This window comes from Thalassophryne amazonica, chromosome 7, assembly GCF_902500255.1.
Source record: "Thalassophryne amazonica chromosome 7, fThaAma1.1, whole genome shotgun sequence".
Classification (NCBI taxonomy): domain Eukaryota; kingdom Metazoa; phylum Chordata; class Actinopteri; order Batrachoidiformes; family Batrachoididae; genus Thalassophryne; species Thalassophryne amazonica.
Genome location: NC_047109.1, coordinates 64180051 through 64201838, shown reverse-complemented (window position 1 = coordinate 64201838; position 21788 = coordinate 64180051). Strand labels below are relative to the sequence as shown.

Sequence of the window (21788 nt, the reverse complement as noted above, 5' to 3'; positions counted from 1 at the left end):
CCACTCTAATCTATCTGAAATTCCTCAAAATAAAAACACTTAGGTAGTTTAGTAAATTTATTAAATTGACTATATATAATAATTTGACTGTATAATAATTATTTAATAGGCTTTGGCCATAGTATTTCTGAAATGAGTTGATAAACATACTTTGCTGTGATAGTAGCTGGTAAATTTGGCATTCATCTATCGAATCATTAGTCTTGGAACAATTATTGGGGAAATATTGTACATGTGCTAACATATTCCAAGGTACTTCAAAATTTAGATATATATTGACATATGAAACTTGCACAAGTCTAAAATAAGTAACAGTATAATAAAATAAGTAACTTTTTGTGTGCATTTGTGGTATTAATTTAAGGCTACTACTTCCAGCGTGATGGTGATATGTGTTGATATCTATCACCCACTGAATCATAAGTCTTGGAAGTTGGAACAAATATTGGAGACCTATTGTATTCTCAACATTGGGCATTACCTTACCACCCTCTGGTGGCTATTTGTGGTCGGTGAAAACATCGACGAACTCGGTACAACTACATGTTCCGAGTAGTACCGAGAACCATCCCTGGTTCTCAAGACCAGGCACCTAAATGGCTCTACTCTATTCAACTCTTTTTTTTTTTTTTTTTAGATATTTAGATATACCTTAGTATTTCTACCTTATAATTGGAATGTATTATAGAAGACTTACCTTATTGAATTTTCATGTAATTTCATCACTTTTCAAAGGAGTCAGACTCATCAGTAAAGTCAATTTAATGTACAATGGTTCATTTCAGGTAAGTTTGATGTATAAATCTTATCGTTCCAGGCAATGATAGTTATCAGCTGGCTGATAGAAGCAAGCTAGAGACAAAACCAAACCAGCTGATTTAAATAGACAAACAGACAGCCTGAGCGTGTTTTCACCGAGCAGCCAGTTGCGGAAGTATGACGATTCGCCAAAAGTGACAGCCTCACCAAGATGTGCTAACATATTCCATGGTTGGTGTGTGTGTGTGTGTGTGTGTGTGTGTGTGTGTGTGTGTGTGTGTGTGTGTGTGTGTGTGTGTGTGTACACACACACAGTGAGGAAAATAAGTATTTGTACACCCTGCGATTTTGAAAGTTCTCCCACTTAGAAATCATGTAGGGGTCTGAAATTTTCTTCTTAGGTGCATGTCCACTGTGAGAGACATAATCTAAAAAAAAATCCGGAAATCACACGGTATGATTTTTTTAAATAATTTTTTTTGTATGTTACTGCTGCAAATAAGTATTTGAACACCTGTGAAAATCAATGTTAATATTTGGTACAGTAGCCTTTGTTTGCAATTACAGAGGTCAAACGTTTCCTGTAGTTTTTCACCAGGTTTGCACACAATGCAGCAGGGATTTTGGTCCACTCCTCCATACAAATCTTCTCTAGATCTTTCAGGGTTGGAGGTTCAGCTCCCTCCAAAGATTTTCTATTGAGTTCAGGTCTGGAGACTGGCCAGGCCACTCCAGGACCTTGAAATGCTTCTTATGGAGCCCCTCCTTAGTTGCCCTGGCTGTGTGTTTGGGGTCATTGTCATGCTGGAAGACCCAGCCATGACCCATCTTCAATGCTCTTACTGAGGGAAGGAGGTTGTTTGCCAAAATCTCACCATATATGACCCCATCCATCCTCCCTTCAATAACAAATAATCATAACAGTTCAATCAATCAATCGATTTTATTTATATAGCGCCAAATCACAACAAACAGTTGCCCCAAGGCGCTTTATATTGTAAGGCAAGGCCATACAATAATTACGTAAAAACCCCAACGGTCAAAATGACCCCCCTGTGAGCAAGCACTTGGCGACAGTGGGAAGGAAAAACTCCCTTTTAACAGGAAGAAACCTCCAGCAGAACCAGGCTCAGGGAGGGGCAGTCTTCTGCTGGGACTGGTTGGGGCTGAGTGACAGAACCAGGAAAAAGACATGCTGTGGAGGGGAGCAGAGATCAATCACTAATGATTAAATGCAGAGTGGTGCATACAGAGCAAAAAGAGAAAGAAACACTCATTGCATCATGGGAAGCCCCCAGCAGTCTAAGTCTATAGCAGCATAACTAAGGGATGGTTCAGGGTCACCTGATCCAGCCCTAATTATAAGCTTTAGCAAAAAGGAAAGTTTTAAGCCTAATCTTAAAAGTAGAGAGGGTGTCTGTCTCCCTGATCTGAATTGGGAGCTGGTTCCACAGGAGAGGAGCCTGAAAGCTGAAGGCTCTGCCTCCCATTCTACTCTTAAAAACCCTAGGAACTACAAGTAAGCCTGCAGTCTGAGAGCGAAGCGCTCTATTGGGGTGATATGGTACTATGATGTCCCTAAGATAAGATGGGACCTAATTATTCAAAACCTTATAAGTAAGAAGAAGAATTTTAAATTCTATTCTAGAATTAACAGGAAGCCAATGAAGAGAGGCCAATATGGGTGAAATATGCTCTCTCCTTCTAGTCTCCGTCAGTACTCTAGCTGCAGCATTTTGAATTAACTGAAGGCTTTTCAGGGAACTTTTAGGACAACCTGATAATAATGAATTGCAATAGTCCAGCCTAGAGGAAATAAATGCATGAATTAGTTTTTCAGCATCACTCTGAGACAAGACCTTTCTAATTTTAGAGATATTGCGGAAATGCAAAAAAGCAGTCCTACATATTTGCTTAATATGCGCATTGAAGGACATATCCTGATCAAAAATGACTCCAAGATCAGGGTAATGCCATCCAGAGTAAGGATCTGGTTAGACACCATGTTTCTAAGATTTGTGGGGCCAAGTACAATAACTTCAGTTTTATCTGAATTTAAAAGCAGGAAATTAGAGGTCATCCATGTCTTTGTCTGTAAGACATTCCTGCAGTTTAACTAATTGTGTGTGTCCTCTGGCTTCATGGATAGATAAAGCTGGGTATCATCTGCGTAACAATGAAAATTTAACCAATGCTTGCTAATAATACTGCCTAAGGGAAGCATGTATATAGTGAATAAAATTGGTCCTAGCACAGAACCTTGTGGAACTCCATACGAGGTCTGTCCATAAAGTAACGGTCCTTTTTATTTTTTTTCAAAAACTATATGGATTTCATTCATATTTTTTTACGTCAGACATGCTTGAACCCTCATGCGCATGCATGAGTTTTTCCACGCCTGTCCGTGACGTCATTCGCCTGTGAGCACGCCTTGTGGAAGGAGTGGTCCTGCCCCCTCGTCGGATTTTCATTGTCTGGAAATGGCGGAATGAAAAGGACTTTTTTTTCCATCAGAATTTTTTCAGAAGCTGTTAGAGACTGGCACCTGGAAACCATTCGAAAAATTCATCTGGTTTCGGTGAAAATTTTATGGGCTTCACAGAGAATAAGGACTTTAACTACAGCTTTAAGGACCCCTTTAAGGATGGTCGGTGTGTCGCACTCCGAGCTGCGACGTCGCGGCACAAACCACTGAATCATTTCTAAGCTGATGGCTCTGTGGATACGAGACCGTCGTGTGCTCTTTCTCTGGTTATCACAAGAGCTGGACATCAGCCATTTTCTGGCAGATTTCACTTTTAACAAGAGATTTTGTCATGGAAAGCCGCGCGGAGGCTTCACGCGTCACAACCGATTCGCTGATGAAGCGAGACAAAGGAACACCTCCGTTTCGGAGTGTTAGAGGACAAGTTGGGACATGTCCAGCTCTCGACAAGTTCTCTTATACTCACTCGACTGGTAAGCACTGAAAGCCGAGATAGGCATTTGGTGGAAATTTTCACCAAAAGCCAGATACATTTTTTGAGTGGTTTCCAGGTGCCAGTCTCTAACAGCTTCTGAAAAAATTCTGATGGAAAAAAAGTCCTTTTCATTCCACCATTTCCAGACAATGAAAATCCGACGAGGGTGCGGGACCACTCCTTCCCAAGGCATGCTCACAGGTGAATGACGTCACCGACAGGCGTGGAAAAACTCACGCATGCGCACGAGGGTTCAAGCATGTCTGATGTAAAAACATATGAATGAAATCCATACAATTTAAAAAAAAAAAATAAAAAGGACCGTTATTTTATGGACACACCGCGTAATTAACCTTAGTCTGTGAAGAAGACTCCCCATTTACATGAACAAATTGTAATCTATTAGATAAATATGACTCAAACCACCGCAGTGCAGTGCCTTTAATACCTATGGCATGCTCTGATCTCTGTAATAAAATTTTATGGTCAACGGTATCAAAAGCAGCACTGAGGTCTAACAGGACAAGCACAGAGATGAGTCCACTGTCTGAGGCCATAAGAAGATCATTTGTAACCTTCACTAATGCTGTTTCTGTACTATGATGAATTCTAAAACCTGATTAAAATTAAAAGTGAAGCGGAGGGGTGGGGTGGTGGTGGTGGTGGTGTTTAAGGTTAGGGTCGGGGGTAGGAGTAGGTTTAGGAATAGTGAGTTAAAAAAAAACCCTGTCACGAAAATTTGACTCATTTGGTCACGGGAACACGAAAAAAAAAAACGTGAGACTGGACTACTGTTTGTCATATTAAAAGCACCTGTGTACAGCAGAATACAGAAAAGACAAACAGCTGTTGTCATTCCGTGTGAAATAATCAGATTTTCCAAAATCTTCCCGGGTCACCAACTAGGATTTTCTTGATTTTTTTTTTTCTTTTTTTTTTTACCCACATATGTCTGATGAACACATGCAAAATATTTCTGCATAATTCCAAGTAGGTTTTAGATATAATTTTTTTAATCAGGGTATCCACAACCCTATTTTACACTCGCAAATGCATTTTGAGCTATTTTTCATTTATAAAAGGCATCATCTTAGCTAAAAATGCAGATATAAAGCTCAAACTTGGAATGCACCTTATATGGGCACCCCAGATACAGTAGTCAATTTCAAAAATGGGATACAGAGCTAATTTTTCATTCTGTAGCATCACAAAAATGGCATTTTGTCCATTCTTGCAAAAAATTTCAAAGAGCTGTACTAAAGAAGAGATTCAATGGATAATCTTCATATTGTAGAATACACATATCTGGAGTACTCGTTATATGTGTGTAAAACATTGTGGTCATAACTTGAAGGGTTTTTGAATTACTGACTCTTGAAAATCGAACATGAATGTGGAATGTCAAAAGTAAGCCTCCAGTCTCTTTATCACTTGACCATGTGGGCAAGTGCTCAGCTACTTCATTTTTTTTTTTTTGTGGAGCACATATTGATATACCAACTTTATGTCAAAATTTTTTATCTAGCTCAAATGCCTTCATAGTGAAAAAATTTGCCAAGTGGGGTACTGTAACATGGTGCGAACCAATTTTGAACCTGTATTTGCATATTCAGAAAGCAATATATTCAGCTCTAAAAGGAAGCATAAAGCTCAAATTTGGTATTTACAATATTTGGCACCCCCAAATAATTGATCAACTTTGAAAGATAGATTACTGACCTTAATTTTTCTTTCATGGCATCATGAAATTAGCAATTCAGTTATATGTAGGTACTGGCAAAAACAAAAAAAAAATCATGACAGTAAGAGAGTAAATTGACATTAGAAAATTATGTAATTAAAAGGAAAAGGGTTACGTTCGTCTTCAAAAACTGTTGAGGTCTAAGATTCTAAAAACATTCCTAAATCACATGCCAATCCAACTCATTATTGCAGCTTTGTGAAATTTATTACCGCCCTTGAAAAAGGTCAGCTCCCTGTTTTATAAACACTACCCAATCTAGAGCATGTGGATCCCAACAGGTTCCAGGTGGTATATACGAGGTCTGTCCAGAAAGTATCGTACCTTTTTATTTTTTTTTTAAACTATATGGATTTGATTCATATGTTTTCACGTCAGACAAGCTTGAACCCTTGTGCGCATGCGTGAGTTTTTCCACGCCTGTCGGTGACGTCATTCGCCTGTGAGCAAGCCTTGTGGAAGGAGTGGTCCCAACCCGTCGTCGGATTTTCATTGTCTGGAAATGGCGGACCGGCGTGTCAGAGGACAAGTTTGGACGTGTCTATCTTGGCTTTCAATGCTTACCAGTCCAGTAAGTATCAGTGAAATTGTGGAGAGCTGGACATGTCCAAACTTGCCCTCTGACACGCCGAAACGGAGGTGTTCCTTTGTCTCGCTTCCAAAGCGAATCGGTCGTGACGCGTGAAGCCTCTGCGTGGCTTTCCATGACAAAATCTCTTGTTAAAAGTGAAATCTGCCGGAAAATGGTGATAACCAGAGAAAGAGCACACGACGGTCTCGTATCCACAGAGCCATCCGTTTAGAAATGGTCCGATGGCTTGTGCCGGGTCGTCGCAGCTTGGAGCGCGACGCGCTGAGCGTCCTTAAAGGGGTCCTTAAAGCTGTACTAACAGACCTTATTCTCTGTGAAGCCCATAAAATTTTCACCGAAAGCCAGATAAATTTTTCGAATGGTTTCCAGGTGCCAGTCTCTAACAGCTTCTGAAAAAATTCTGATGGAAAAAAGTCCTTTTCATTCCGCCATTTCCAGACAATGAAAATCCGATGACGGGGTGGGACCACTCCTTCCACAAGGCATGCTCACAGGCGAATGACGTCACCGACAGGCGTGGAAAAACTCATGCATGCGCACAAGGGTTCAAGCTTGTCTGACGTGAAAACATATGAATCAAATCCATATAGTTTAAAAAAATAAATAAAAAGGTACGATACTTTATGGACAGACCTCGTATTAGGGATGTGAATCGTACAACAACTCACAATTCAATTTGATTCCGATTCTTGGGGTGATGATTCGATTCAGAATCGATTTTCGATTCAAAGATCGCTGAGAAATAGTTATATTACTTAAAAAATGTTTATGTTTAAGAAAATGCAGCTTCACAAGGTTAATCAAGCGATTCTAGATGTAAATTTACTCATCTGCTTTGCTCGTTCAGAGTTGGCTGGCAGTTTAGCGAAGTGCTGGTCAGTAGTCGACAGAGACCGCTGCTCCCCTCTTTTAGCTCTGGGTGATAGTGTAGCATGTGCGCTTGTGGATTTGAAGTGTTTCTGAAGTACTTGACTTTCATTTTGCAGATTTTGCACACTGCATAAGTCATGTCAAGCTCCTTCTTATGCAGCAAATTATAAAATCCAAAATGCGCCCAAACATTTGCCTTCAGCAAAGACGGTGCTGGCTGAATTTGCTCTTCGTCCGCCATGCTAAGCTGCAGCTCACGAATGTTTGAAGCACAATGGACCCTCCCCTCACGGGGACGCTGTAGTACGGAAGCCATTGCCTGACAAACAGTGCACGCAGCGAGTAAGCAAGAAAATGTAAAAAAAAAAAAAGCTTTTTAAAAATCGATTCTTGGACTTTTTGGATTGATTCAGAATCATAATAAATAACGTGATTCAATTTTTTTTTTTCCCCCCCGGCACCCCTAGTGTGTGTGTGTATATTATATATGTGTGTGCATATTTAACCTTGCTTGCTCGGTTAATAATTATTTATTATTGCCAGTTTTCTTCAGACAAGTCAGGGGATGGATACATAAACTTTTCCAAGTCACTGAATATGTCTTGGACTTTATTTACATCAATTAAGAAGAAATACAAACAGTATGGCACTTTATGTTAAATCTGTAAGGTCCCACAGTTGACAGTTCTCACAAACTGAGTGAAAGTGTCAGAAAGAGAAGAGTGAGTAAAGCTGCCAAGACACCCAGACAATCCAGAAGAAGTTATAGGCTTCTGTGGCTGTCAATGGAGAAGTTGTGTAATGTGCATAGTGCATGTTTTGCATTTTGTATCACCAGTTATATAGCTTCATGATGAAGTGGTACAGAGGAAGATTTTCTTTCATCAAAACATAAAATGTAGGCTTGCATCTCAGATGTACCTTCTGGCAAATTGTAGCTGAACTTTCAGGTTTTCTTTTTAAGAAAATCCTCCTCTATACCACAAATCCTGACACAAAATCTATGCTGGACACAATTATTGGCACCATTTGATGAATTTATAGTATATCATCGATTTTATGGTCAGTTTTCTTGAGACAAGTCATGGGATGGATACATGAACATTTCCAAGTCACTGAATATGTCTTGGACTTTATTCCCATCAATCTTTAAGAAATACAAACAGTATGGGAACTCTGGAGGAAGCAGTTGTCAAAAAACAGAGGGACTGTACAAGAAGGAAATGAGTAAGGAAAGCCACCAAGACACCCTTGACAACTCTGAATAAGTTATAGGCTTCTGTAAATGGTAAATGGACTGCATTTATATAGCGCTTTTCCATCTGCATCAGACTCTCAAGCGCTTTACAATAATGCCTCATATTCAACCCGATGTCAGGGTGCTGCCATACAAGGCGCTCACTACACACCGGGAGCAATAGGGGATTAAAGACCTTGCCCAAGGACCCTTAGTGATTTTCCAGTCAGGCGGGGATTAGAACCCAGGATCTTCTGGTCTCAAGACCAACACCTTAACCACTAGAACCACCACTAGTGGTTCTAGTGGTTAAGGTGTTGTACAATCACCACCACTTCTGTGGCGGTAATTGTACAACCAGCGCACAGTGTAACTTTTAACTGTTACGTTAAAGGGTATATCATATTGTTATTGTTATACAGCTTTATGATGAAGTGGCACAGAGAAGGATTTTCTTAAAAAGATTTGAAATTTGATGCAAGCCTAGATTTGATATGTTTTGTTATCCTAAAATCCTCTGTCCAGCATATGTTTTGTCAGGATTTTTTGTTTGACTTTGTGAAAGTATTTTTTGTTCTTGTTGCCAAATACCTTTGGACACTTAAAAAAAAAATTGATTAAACAAAAATGTTTTGTTTGCATTTATTTCTGACCATATATTAAAATGTGTACATAAAATATAGGCGTACCAACAATTTTCTGCATGTGTGCACATTCCCATACCTGAAGTAAATGCACACCAAAGTTTGTCACAGTTTGCATACTGCAAGAAACATAAAGAAGCACATCAATTGCCCCAGCTTTCTGGGTTTATCCTGTTGATTCTGCACTGAATCAAATCATAACAATTGGTTAAGAAAATATTTGCTGAATTGGACAGCAAATATTGCATTTTGTGCAATGATGACCATTGCACAAAATGGCTACATTTACAACCAATACAGAAGGACAGAGGTTGGTTGTTTGACCATGTTTATTTGCAGAAGGCAAAACTCAAGATTGCAGATATCAGCCACCATACATCTGTTTTCTTAGCCAACTTATTCCAGTGAAGGGTCACAGAGTGGCTTGAGTCTATCTCAGTGGTCATTGGGTGAGAGGTGGGTTCACCCTTGACAGGCCGAAAGTTTGCCATTTCAGTAGCCAAGCTTCTTTATTGTCACATCTCTTACAACAGTACAGACATTGAAAATTTTGGCTGAATGGAGTTTGAACCCACGATCCTCTGGTCTCAAGCCTAACACTTAACCACTAGGACCATCACCTCCCATTTAGGTTTGGTTTTATTTCTGTGAAGTGTGTAAATTTAGTTGTCTACTTCTCTATATATACTTAAGGTGTTGTTCATTTTAACTTTCAAATTTGCCTTAATAATTAAAAAAGCCATTCTTTAATCGAGTCAATATTTGTGTTTATAATTTAAGTGTCAGTTCAGACACTGGTCTGGCACTGGTATTGGCAAAAATGCAATTGATACCCAGTGCTACTCAAATAGCAGTCGGACCCCCCCCAGCTTATCTAACACTGTGTGTGATGTCATCCTAACTGATTATTGTTAGACTGGACTGCAGCAGAAATATCCTGCCTGTAGTGGAAGGCAAGGTCATAACTCAGGAAGGACATCCAGTGTATATATAGCAGGAAGTGGTAATGGTAGAAAATATATATTTTTTCAAATAGCTTACATCCACTTCAGAGATTGTGCATTGTGTAATTTGGGAGATATTTCATATAGGAAGTGGGTGTCTACCATGACAAAAAAAAAACCCACCCCATGCAAAAAAGAAAACTGCAATATATACTGTAATTTTAACATCTTCGAAATATTAGAATGTAATTGTTTTGACTTCATGATTAGTTTTGATGAACCCTGCATTGAACACAACATTCAAGTTTATAATATGTAATGCTCCTGACTTGGTAGTACTTGTTTTAGAGCAGTCACAAAAGCTGCATAAGTACTGATATTATTACAGCGATCATGCAATTACACATGTAATTTCAAGTCACAGCATGGCAAGTTGTAGTAAATCAAGTGTCATGGTCAAGCCAAAAACAAGATCTCAGGCTAAAGAATTTGATAAAACCTTTGACAATGGTTTATGTTTTTAAAGTTTTTCAAGAGCATGGCCTCCTCCTAAGTTCTGTTATTCACACAGTGTGACTGAAATAAAATCTTTGACAATGGTTTATGTTTTTAAAGTTTTTGAAAAGCATGGCCTCCTCCTAAGTTCTGTTATTCACACAGTGTGACTGAAATAAAATCTTTGACAATGGTTTATGTTTTTAAAGTTTTTGAAAAGCATGGCCTCCTCCTAAGTTCTGTTATTCACACAGTGTGACTGAAATAAAATCTTTGACAATGGTTTATGTTTTTAAAGTTTTTGAAAAGCATGGCCTCCTCCTAAGTTCTGTTATTCACAGTGTGACTGATATAACAACCTTTGACAGTGGTTTATGGTTTTAAAGTTTTTGAAGAGCATGGACTCCTCCTAAGTTCTGTTATTCACACAGTGTTACTGAAATAAAACCTTTGTGAAAGAATTGTGTTTATAAAGTTTTTGAAGAGCATGGACAAACTTTACACATGGTGGAATAGCCAGATAATTGAAAATAGACCGTACTTTGTTACATTCAAGGGTGGGGGTGTTATTTTCAAGATATAGGATTAATTTTGATGCCAAAATGCTGGTATTAATATTGTGAATCATTTCCCAAGTGGATGTAGTGAAATTCTGACTCATGATTTTACCACCTCCTGCTAGTATATATTTAAAAAAACCCCCCACAAATAACCATGAAGGCCACAAACTGAGTTTCAGTACCGAATCAGGCAAGGCTTGGGTTAACAACGGACTGCTACCGGTGCTGTTGCATATAGGGTGCTGGCAGAATTGGGCTACTGCTGGGCAAAGAAGAAAGGACAAGGAGAACAAGTCCAGATATAGCTGCAGAGGAGGAAAGTTAGAATGGTGGAAGTGAGAGTCGGGACAATAAATGTTGGGCAGTACGACTGGTAAAGGCAGAGAGTTGACTGACATAATGTGAGGAGAAAGGGAGACACATTGTGTGTACAAGAGACTAAGTGGAAGGGAAGTGCAGGCATATCGGAGGTTGCTTCAAGTTGTTGTATTGTGGTGTGGATGTAGGAGAAATGGTGTTGTATGTTGGAGGTTAAGTCAGTGTCTGACATTGGAAAGGGTAATGATAATGCCCATCACTGCACATGCCCACAGGTAGGATATAACATGGAGAAAAATATGCTGTCAGGCAAGGATGGACATGCTGTGAGTACTTTGCCAGGTGTACTGTAATTACTTGAAGTACTTCCCACATCTATTGTAGTGGACAACTGTGTGAAACAAGTTGGTGGTTTTTCTGCTCTTTCCTTTGGAGTTAACTTGTCTCAATTGCATTTTATTGTAGAAATTGTGTGGTGCAAGTTTAACAGTCTTTTGTTGTGCTGCTTTATTGTGCAGATCAGGGGGGGAGAATAATTGCTCACCAAGCAGTAGCCTTTTCTCCTGCCATACCCAGCATGTGATTATACAATTTATGTGACTGCAGTAGATGTAATGGTGAGGAGTTTTGCATGGGAGTCAGGTGAGGGGTTTGTGACTTAGCTCTATTTACAGTTGTGATGTGTAAATAATTATTCTGCTCCACTGTTCGTCCTCTGATCCTGACAGGAAAAATACATAAGAAAAAACACAGGATTCTAATTTTAGAGTGTGCTTTTCACAATGGGGTTTGTGGGTAGTTTCTCAACTATTCAGTGACTTCATGCAGGCAAATATTTCTCCCTCAGCTGTGATAAAAGTTTGCTGATGTCTGCATATTTTCACCTCAACATCAGTCAGTCGTGGGCCTTCTACAAAGCTTGTTTGGGGAAAAATACACACATCTGGACAGCAAATGTATATTTCATGTAGGCTGGATTAAATTAAACACTTTTTTCTTGATCAATAGGTCATATTGTTACTTATTTTGGCTCCCCCTATTGTTTTTTTGTTTTGTTTTTTTGTTTTTTAAATGGGGATAAAACTACCACCATGATTTCTCTGTAGAATGTCCCTGTCAATCATATTTTACCACACAATGCAACAAAATGTGAAAAGTTGAGGACTGCAGCCCGCCCTCTCTTTACTAATAAAATGAATTTGCTTTATCAAAATTTTTTCTGGACCTGTGAGGACTATCCGAGTGGACCTATTCGAGAAATTAAGCTGGTTTTCGGTGAAAAGTTTAACGGCTGATGAGAGATTATGGGTTGTTCTGTTGCTGTAAGGACGTCCCACGGAGCGAGACGTCGCGCAGCGCTTCCAGGCGCCGTCGTCGGCCTGTTTCGACCTGAAAACATCCTAATTTAAGGCTTAATTCACCCAGGACGCCGTGAGAGGAACAGACAAGATTCAGAAGAGGCCGGCATGAGGACTTTATGCAGACATTCCACTGTTTATGACATTTTTTTAATGAAAGACATGCGCGCAAATTCGCCGAGTTGTTTCCGTGACGACTCGGCGCCGCGACAGGAAAACACCTCCGTGTTGAAAACCATTTGTAAAATTGTTTAACAGCTTGGGCATGTTCCAACTTGCCCGTTAAGGTTTCCAACGGAGGTGTTTTTTCCTGTCGCGACCCCCCGCGGTCGGGTCCGGCCCGACATGCGACTCTGCCCGCACGTTCTTTCATTACAAAATGTCCGTTAACAATGGAATGTCCGAATAAACTCCTCATGCCGACTTCTTCTGAAAGTTCTCTGTTCTCTGACGACTTACTGGGTCAACAGAGCCTGAAATGTGGAAGTTTTCAACTTGAAACAGCGAGACGCTGCTGCCTAGAAGCGCAGATCCGCCGTCAGGCACCGTGGGCCGTCCTTAAAGCGACAGTTATAGACCAAAATCTCTCATCAGCCGTTAAAATTTTTACCGAAACAGCTGAATTTATCGAATGGTGTCCACTCAGTTGTGCCTTACAGTTTTGAAAAAATTTTGATCAAACAAAAGCAGCAATCTCTGAGCCATTCCTAAACAATGAAAAAAATCGACGAGAGGGTGGACGACTCCTCACTCAAAGACTGCCCACAGGCGAATGACGTAACCGACAGGCGTGAAAAAAACTCTTGCATGCCCACGAGGGTTCAAGTTCAAGCATGTCTGATGTAATCCACACGTGATTCAAATCCATATGGGTTTTGAAAAAAAATAATAAGATTGGATACTTTTCTAACAGACCTCGTATATAGCTCTTTTCCATCTGTATCAGATGCTCAAAGCGCTTTACACTTATGCCTCACATTCACCCCGATGTCAGGGTGCTGCCATACAAGGCGCTCACTACACACCGGGAGCAATAGGGGATTAAAGGCCTTGCCCAAGGGCCCTTAGTGATTTTCCAGTCAGGCGGGGATTTGAACCCATAATCTTCTGGACTCAAGCCCAACACCTTAACCACTAGACCATCACCTCCCCTGTACAACAAGAGCTCATAAAATTTAAACCATGTAACAATATAATACATTAAAATAAAATAAAAAAATTACAAAACTGCAAATGAGGACATCAGAACATACAACAGTATCTTCCAACCCTAAAAGGTGTATGCCTTTGAGAAAAAGTAGGCCTTAAGTGCCATCACCTAAGGCTTCAGTAACTCAGCCAAATAAGAAGGTGCATAGCTACTCACTTTCTTAAAATTTACCAGAACCTTGAAACTGCCCTCATGTTAACAGGTAACCAGTGAAGAAATTTTAACACCAGGCTGGAATCATCAATTTCATTATCGATTATTTATTTCCACAATTCAACATTTGGCTGTTGGTTCCATAAAATTTCAGAAAAAAAAATGTTGAGTGTTTTCCAGAAACAAAGACGATGCCATCACATGTGTTTTGTCCACTACCCAGACTTGCTCACTTAACTGTCAGATAGGATGAAGAAACTAGTATATAAACCAGTAAGGAGTCACATTTAAGAAGCTAAAATCAGAGGATTTGGAAATATTAACTATAATGCAATGGTAGAATATCCTCTGCCGTTATGTGCATTATTTTTTATAATTTGCAGTTCTTTAATGGTATCCCAGTGCAAAGTGTGTGTGTGTGTGTGTGTGCGTGTGTATATATAAGTGTATGTGTGTGTATATTTCAAATTAATTATACATTTGTTGTTACTTACATCAGTAAGATCCTATTGTCTTATGTACAATTCATACATGCTCAATCAAGCCGCTCCATTTTTCTCATGTGATAATTTCACAAGGAAATTGTGTTTTCCGTGTGGCATTGACACAGTCATCGCTGTATGTTTATATTGATGTTGCAGGATAAACTCAATCAATCATTCAGTCATTAACAATATTTTATCGACGTCTGCTGGAGGGTGTGTGCATACTTTTGAAAAGGGCAGAAGTTAGCTTTGACCGCGTGTGATGCACATGCACGCCGTCTGCAAGATATCTTGTAAATCACTCCAGAGGTGTTGTTGGGTTACAAAAACAATGTTTTGGAAACAGAATGTGATTATTATTATTATTATTATTATTATTATTAAACCTCCTTAAAATAGATCAAGACTAGCCATCTTTGAACTTGTCCAAGGTCTGTGTCCGAGAATGCTCCCTGTGAATTTGAAGATCTTGCCAGTAATGGGACTGGACTTATGCTGAGCACAGACAGGACTGACAGATGGATGCAAAGCCTTCACAATACCTCATGGCCATATTTTTGATGGCCTCTGGTAAAAAAAACAAATTTTGTCTGTTAATCTTATAGCTGTACTGTCTGTGGCCTTAAAAAAATTAAATAACTTTTTTCCAAATTTCTTTTAATGTTACATTAAAGAAAGAAGTAAAGTGTTCACAGGTGGGACTAATAAGTTTGGAAAAGCCTAGAATTTAACAAGTGAAAAAATGTGAGTTTCTGTGAAGGCTCTCAGTTGTCTACTATGAAAAAATGTGAGCTACAAAAAAAAACAAGTAGTCTTTTTTTTTTTTTTTTTTTTTTTTTTGCACAGCAGAAGGATCGTCTTGTTCTTTCCCAAGCTGTCGAGAACGTTAAGCTTCAGAGGTAAAAACTATCTGGTTGACCAGGACAGAAACAAATGCAGGGGAGGTTTTAGGCCGGTGTCCAGAATGATAATCTCTTGTCTCAGTGGGTTTGGAGGAGGTCTCTGTGTTCGTCCAGCCCATTTGTTAGCTGCAGCTCTGCAGTTTGTTGCAGATGTGGAAGGTTGCGTGTGATTGTTGGTCCCTTGTGGTGCTCTTGCCTCTGCATGCACACACATCACACACCTGCATGCCAAAAGTGTGATGGTTCGCACACATATGCGCACAGTCCTCCTCCCTCCCCACCTGCATGTTCTCTTCTCTGCGGTCTCATCACGCCCTTCATTCTTCTCTTGGCCATGTGGCCCAGTTATGACTGCAGTGACTTGGTCAAAGTGCACCTTGAGCTGAAGCTAACCAGCGGGCCGGCACGCCGCTGAAGTCACAGTCTTGACCTGTTTGTTAACCCTGTCCCTCTGTAATTTGTTCCATGTTTGACGGACCCATTACAAGGTTATTACATGTTTCCAGGCCAGTTACAAAGGGAGGCCTGTCACTGACAGTATATGTTGGACTTCACAGTTGCTTTGTGATAACTTAAAACCATCTGATTTTACAGGGTTTTTTTTGTTGTTGTTTTAATTCTTTTTGCTGGTGGCTTTTGCAAATCATGCAAAGAAAGTCATCAGTTGAAATGTTTGTGCTGGGTTCTGTACTTTTGGGCACATTACAACAGCACAATTATCCCTGTTCTTCAAACAGGACAAATAATCCTGAATTTGATGAATCACTGTAAACATCGATCTAATTATTTACTTGTAAAATGAAGCTTGGAGACATGGAGTTGTGATAGGGCAGGGAAATGCTTGTATTGAATCTCGAAGTTCTGCTTATTTATTTTTTTTTTCTTTTTGTGCTTCTTGCAAAAAGTGTCACCTCAGTGACCATTTGGTCTATCTGATCTCCACTGAAGAAGAGGTTTTGATTTATCCAGTAGAAGAATTTACTGAATTTCATGACTTGCAGTGTTTGTTGTTTGTAGAGACATTCAAAAATGTCAGTCGTGATCCAGCCAGTTACGGTATGCTTGACTCTTCTTATAATTTAAGACATTTGTTTGTTTTAGACCCACCCCTCCTCGAAAGTGCTCGGGCCAATTTCTAACACACACATGCTGTCTGCAACTTTGACCTTTGACCACAATAGCCACCAAAATTTGCCCACATATTTGGAGGGGGGGGGGGTCTTTCTGGCATTTCCCAGCATTTTAAATTTACCAAATGTCAATTATTGGGATAAAGATTATATGCCTGATACCTGATCTATTCCTCCCAGGTCCTTTGGCAGGTTTCGAACAAACGTGGTGTGTCCATTGAAAGGTTGACCAGAAATGCCATAAAATAAATTTAATTTTGAACAATGGTCAAGGGATTTGACTTTCAACCAGAGTTGGACCAAATGTGGGCACAAAATTTCCCTGGAACAGGGTTAGCCAGAGGTCAGTCTTTCTCTAGCCTTTGTCTTAATGCCGTTTAAAAGACGGTTCAACAGGATTGAAGCTGTTAATACAGCTGTTTTTTGCTTTCTTGCTCTCGGTCGGGACGGTCGCATTTTTTTCTCTTCCTCCTCCCCTCCCCAACTTTCTGCTACTGTAGCTGTGTTTTGTCTGTAGGCTGCCAGCCCTGCTCCTCTGGAAAACGGCAAATGGATCTGATCAAGTGGTCTCTGAATGCAATTCATACTATTTTTTCCACAAGGACCCGACTTGTCCTGCCGGGACACATGTGGCGGGTTACGTGATGGACAGCTGGCGGAGGTAGCAAGTCATGTCCCTGTACACGTTATCTGTGGAGGACGTTGAAAATGTTTACTTCTTTGGAGCTGTGGTGACCGGGTTTCTGCTGTGTGGAGTGGTCATAGCATTGGTTTACCGGAAAATTAAGAAGGTGGAGGCGGCATTAATTGGCCCGTCCAGGCTGCCCCACATGATTGATTCGATTGGAAGGGCAGTGTCAGCTCAGTTGGCGGGTGTCAACCGCACGTTGGAATCCATCTCGGGGAGAATGGCTGCACTGGAAAACCGCTTTGATCGTCAGTAAGACCACATCTCCTCTATTCAGATGTATTTGGGAGCCACTCTGAAGTTTCAGACTGTGGAATCTGCCAGGCCTCTGTTATCTGGATATCTATTGGTTTCCAAACACCAGCTGTCCTCAAGGCCGCTGGGATAAAATCCTCCCCCCGAAGAACACTCCTGATAGCCTCGTTCCTCGTCTCCCCGCCTCTTTGTCTTCCCCCCTCCTACCTCACTCCACTCTCCCTCCCTCCGTCCATCCTGGGATCCCCCAGATGGACAGATAAGGCCTGTCGATGGCGCCTCAAGGACGGCCTTTCCGGGCTGTCTGTCTGGACACTGGACACATCCAAGTCTCGGCTGTTGTACTGTCGTCTGATGTGATTGTTTTTTGTTTTGTTATGACTGTTTTTCTGTGCTATGGGGTTTTTTTTGCTCTCCAGTGGTGGCTGCGGGAGTTCAACGCAGCAGCAGTGGAGGTTTTTTCTTTTCCCAATTCTTTCCTTGTGTGTGCTTTTATGTGTTCATGTACCGGACCGGCTTTGTGTGTTGTTGTTTAAGTGTGTCATGAGGCCGGTCAAGGTTTTGCTCAGCCTGCTCGTGACTAGGGCAGGGATATACATCTGGAGCTGGGTCCCGGGTGCCAAAAAAGGCAATCTCTGCTCCTAACTGGCAATTAGGATGGGGTAAAATGCAGTAAACACATTTCATTCTGCAGGGAACATGTTCCTATCTGCATATGACAATAAATTCTTTTGAATCCTTGAATCCTTTGAACAAGAACACCCGGAAGTTACCACACCACTTGTGACAATTTGGTGCAATAAGATAACACTTTATTGATCTCACAATGGAGTAATTCAGCTCTAATAAACACAAGATGAGTGCGAGTAGAAGAAATGTGCATCAAACAGTGTGTGCAAGATAAAGCAATAATAAGAATACCTGTAGCAATACAATAAAATAAGAAAATGAAGTAGGAATATTAATAATAATAATAATAATTTTATGTGTGTATATATATATATATATATATATACTCAACAAAAATATAAATGCAACACTTTTGGTTTTGCTCTCATTTTGTATGAGATGAACTCAAAGATCTAAAACTTTTTCCACATAGACAATATCACCATTTCCCTCAAATATTGTTCACAAACCAGTCTAAATCTGTGATAGTGAGCACTTCTCCTTTGCTGAGATAATCCATCCCACCTCACAGGTGTGCCATATCAAGATGCTGATTAGACACCATGATTAGTGCACAGGTGTGCCTTAGACTGCCCACAATAAAAGGCCACTCTGAAAGGTGCAGTTTTATCACACAGCACAATGCCACAGATGTCGCAAGATTTGAGGGAGCGTGCAATTGGCATGCTGACAGCAGGAATGTCAACCAGAGCTGTTGCTCGTGTATTGAATGTTCATTTCTCTACCATAAGCCGTCTCCAAAGGCGTTTCAGAGAATTTGGCAGTACATCCAACCAGCCTCACAACCGCAGACCACGTGTAACCACACCAGCCCAGGACCTCCACATCCAGCATGTTCACCTCCAAGATCGTCTGAGACCAGCCACTCAGGACAGCTGCTGAAACAATCGCTTTGCATAACCAAAGAATTTCTGCACAAACTGTCAGAAACCGCCTCAGGGAAGCTCATCTCCATGCTCGTCATCCTCATCGGGGTCTCGACCTGACTCCAGTTCGTCGTCGTAACCAACTTGAGTGGGCAAATGCTCACATTCGCTGGTGTTTGGCACGTTGGAGAGGTGTTCTCTTCTCGGATGATGCGAAGGAGATGTGTTGCACTGCATGAGGCATATGGTGGTCACACCAGATACTGACTGGTATCCCCCCACCAATAAAACAAAACTGCACCTTTCAGAGTGGCCTTTTATTGTGGGCAGTCTAAGGCACACCTGTGCACTAATCATGGTGTCTAATCAGCATCTTGATATGGCACACCTGTGAGGTGGGATGGATTATCTCAGCAAAGGAGAAGTGCTCACTATCACAGATTTCGACGGGTTTGTGAACAATATTTGAGGGAACTGGTGATATTGTGTATGTGGAAAAAGTTTTAGATCTTTGAGTTCATCTCATACAAAATGGGAGCAAAACCAAAGTGTTGCGTTTAAATTTTTGTTGAGTATATATATACACACACACATGATTGGAATTAGAAATAGGAGCATCTTATTTACAATATGTGAAGTAAGGTTTCGTCAAATCAGGACCTTCAGCATGCACTGGGGCGGTTTGCAGCCGAGTGTGAAGCGTCTGGGATGAAATCAGCACCTCCAAGTCCGAGGCCATGGTTCTCGACCGAAAAAGGTGCTTTCCCTTCTTCAGGTCGGTGGAGTGTCCTTGCCTCAAGTGGAGGAGTTTAAGTATCTCGGGGTCTTGTTCACAAGTAAGGACGGATGGAGCGTGAGATTGATAGACGGATCGGTGCAGCATCTGCAGTGATGCGGTCGCTGTATCGGACCGTCATGGTGAAGAGAGAGCTGAGTAGGGGGACAAAGCTCTCGACTTACCAATCGATCTACGTTCCGATCCTCACCTATGGTCATGAGATTTGGCTCATGACCGAAAGAACGAGATCGCGAGTACAAGCGGCCCGAGATGAGTTTCCTCCGCAGGGTGGCTGGGCGCTCCCTTAGAGATAGGGTGAGGAGCTCGGTCACTCGGGAGGAGCTCGGAGTCGAGCCGGTGGTTTTCTCCTGAAGGTGATCACCATCTCCTTCGTCTTACTGGTGTTGAGACACAAATGGTTGCGCTCACACCAGTCCACAAAGTCCGTGGTGACTGACCGGTACTCCAGCTCGTTCCCCTCAGACACACGACCCACAATGGCGGAGTTATCAGAGAACTTCTGGAGATGGCAGCAGTCCATGTTGTAGGTGAAGTCCGAGCTGTAAGGGGGTGAAGAGGAAAGGTGAGAGGACGGTGCCCTGGGGGACCCTGGTGCTGCACCTTACCACCTCAGACTGACAGCCACGCAGCCGCATGTACTGCGGGCGGTCAGTGAGGTAGTCGATGGTCCAGGCGGCGAGATGTCCATCCACTTCTGTGTCCTCCAGCTTCCCCCGCAGCAGCACCAGTCTGATGGTGTTGAAAGCGCTGGAGAAATCAAAGAACATGACTCTCACAGTGCTCCCGCCGGACTCCAGGTGGGTGAGTGCCTGCTGCAGCAGGTAGATGACAGTCATCTACCCCGATGTTGGGCCTGTAGGCAAACTGCAGTGGGTCCAGGATGTCGCTCACCATGGTGCGGAGGTGGGACAGGACAAGCCGCTCCATGGTCTTCATGAGGTGGGAGGTCAGGGCAACTGGTCTGTAGTGGGCCGGTTCCTTGGCGTGTGGTGTTTTGGGAACCGGGACCACACAGGAGGTCTTCCACAGGGTGGGGACCACCCCCAGGCTGAGGCTCTTGTTAAAGATGTGGCTGAGGACCTCACAGAGCTCATCTGCACAGGTCCTCAGCAGCCTCGGGGAGATCCCATCAGGTCCTGCCCCTTTCCTCTGCTTCAGCCGCAGGAGCTGGCCTCTCACCTCAGTCAGAGTCACAGTGAGGGGGTCCGAGGGACTGGAGGGCTGGCTGCTGGAGACGTGTGGAGAGCCAAGAGCAGGCAGGGGGGCAGGTGTGGAGGAGCCAGAACGGTTAAAGTAACTGTTTAGCTCCTCTGCAAACCGAGAATCTCCATCTGCAGTCCTGCTGGCACCCTGCCCAAATCCGGAGGCGGTCTTGAGGCCTCTCCACACATCCCTGACGTTCTTCTGGGCCAGTTTCTCCTCCATCTTCTTTCCGTACTCCTTCTTGGCTGCCCGGATCCTCCACTGGAGTTCCTGTTGGACTCTACGCTGCTCCTCTCTGTCTCCTGAGTTGCAAGCCCTCTGCTTCTGGTTCATCAGGACCTTCAGCTCGGGGGTCATCCAGGGGTGGTTGTTGGGAAAGCGCCGTACCCTCCGGGTAGGCACAGTGCTCTCCACACAGGGATGAAATTCTTGTGCAGCTTGAAAATTTTACCCAGATTTCAAATCTGGTGCCAATGATGGCTGTAAATACTATGTATACAAAATTTGTTCAAGATTGACAAAGCTGGATGAGGAAGTTACTATGATGTTTCAGAATGTGCCTTGATTTGATATTCAGCAAGAAACTGGAAGGAACGGCACTCTGTGGAATCACCCCATTAGGGTTTGGGGGACTTCTGTGCATAAACTTGTGTAATAAGGAAAATATGATTTTGAGTGGTGTAGTGGTTAGCACTGTTGCTTCACAGCAACAAGGTCGAAGGATCTCTTCCCACCTAGTCCTTTCTGTTTTGGAGTTTGCATGTTATCCTTGTGTTTGCATGGGTTCCCTCAGTGTTTCGGCTTCCTCCTACTTCCATTGACATACAGGTTACATTTTTGGAGCCTCATGTTGACTGGATGGTCCTTTGTACAGGTGCATCTCAAAAAATGTGAATACTGCAAAAAAAAGTTAAATATATATACATAAA

General features: G+C 41.9%; 1 protein-coding gene across 1 annotated transcript in view; it reads left to right on the top strand.

The window, feature by feature from the left end:
• Nucleotides 1–21788, top strand: part of agmo (alkylglycerol monooxygenase) — a 164352-nt gene that overhangs the window by 680 nt on the left and 141884 nt on the right.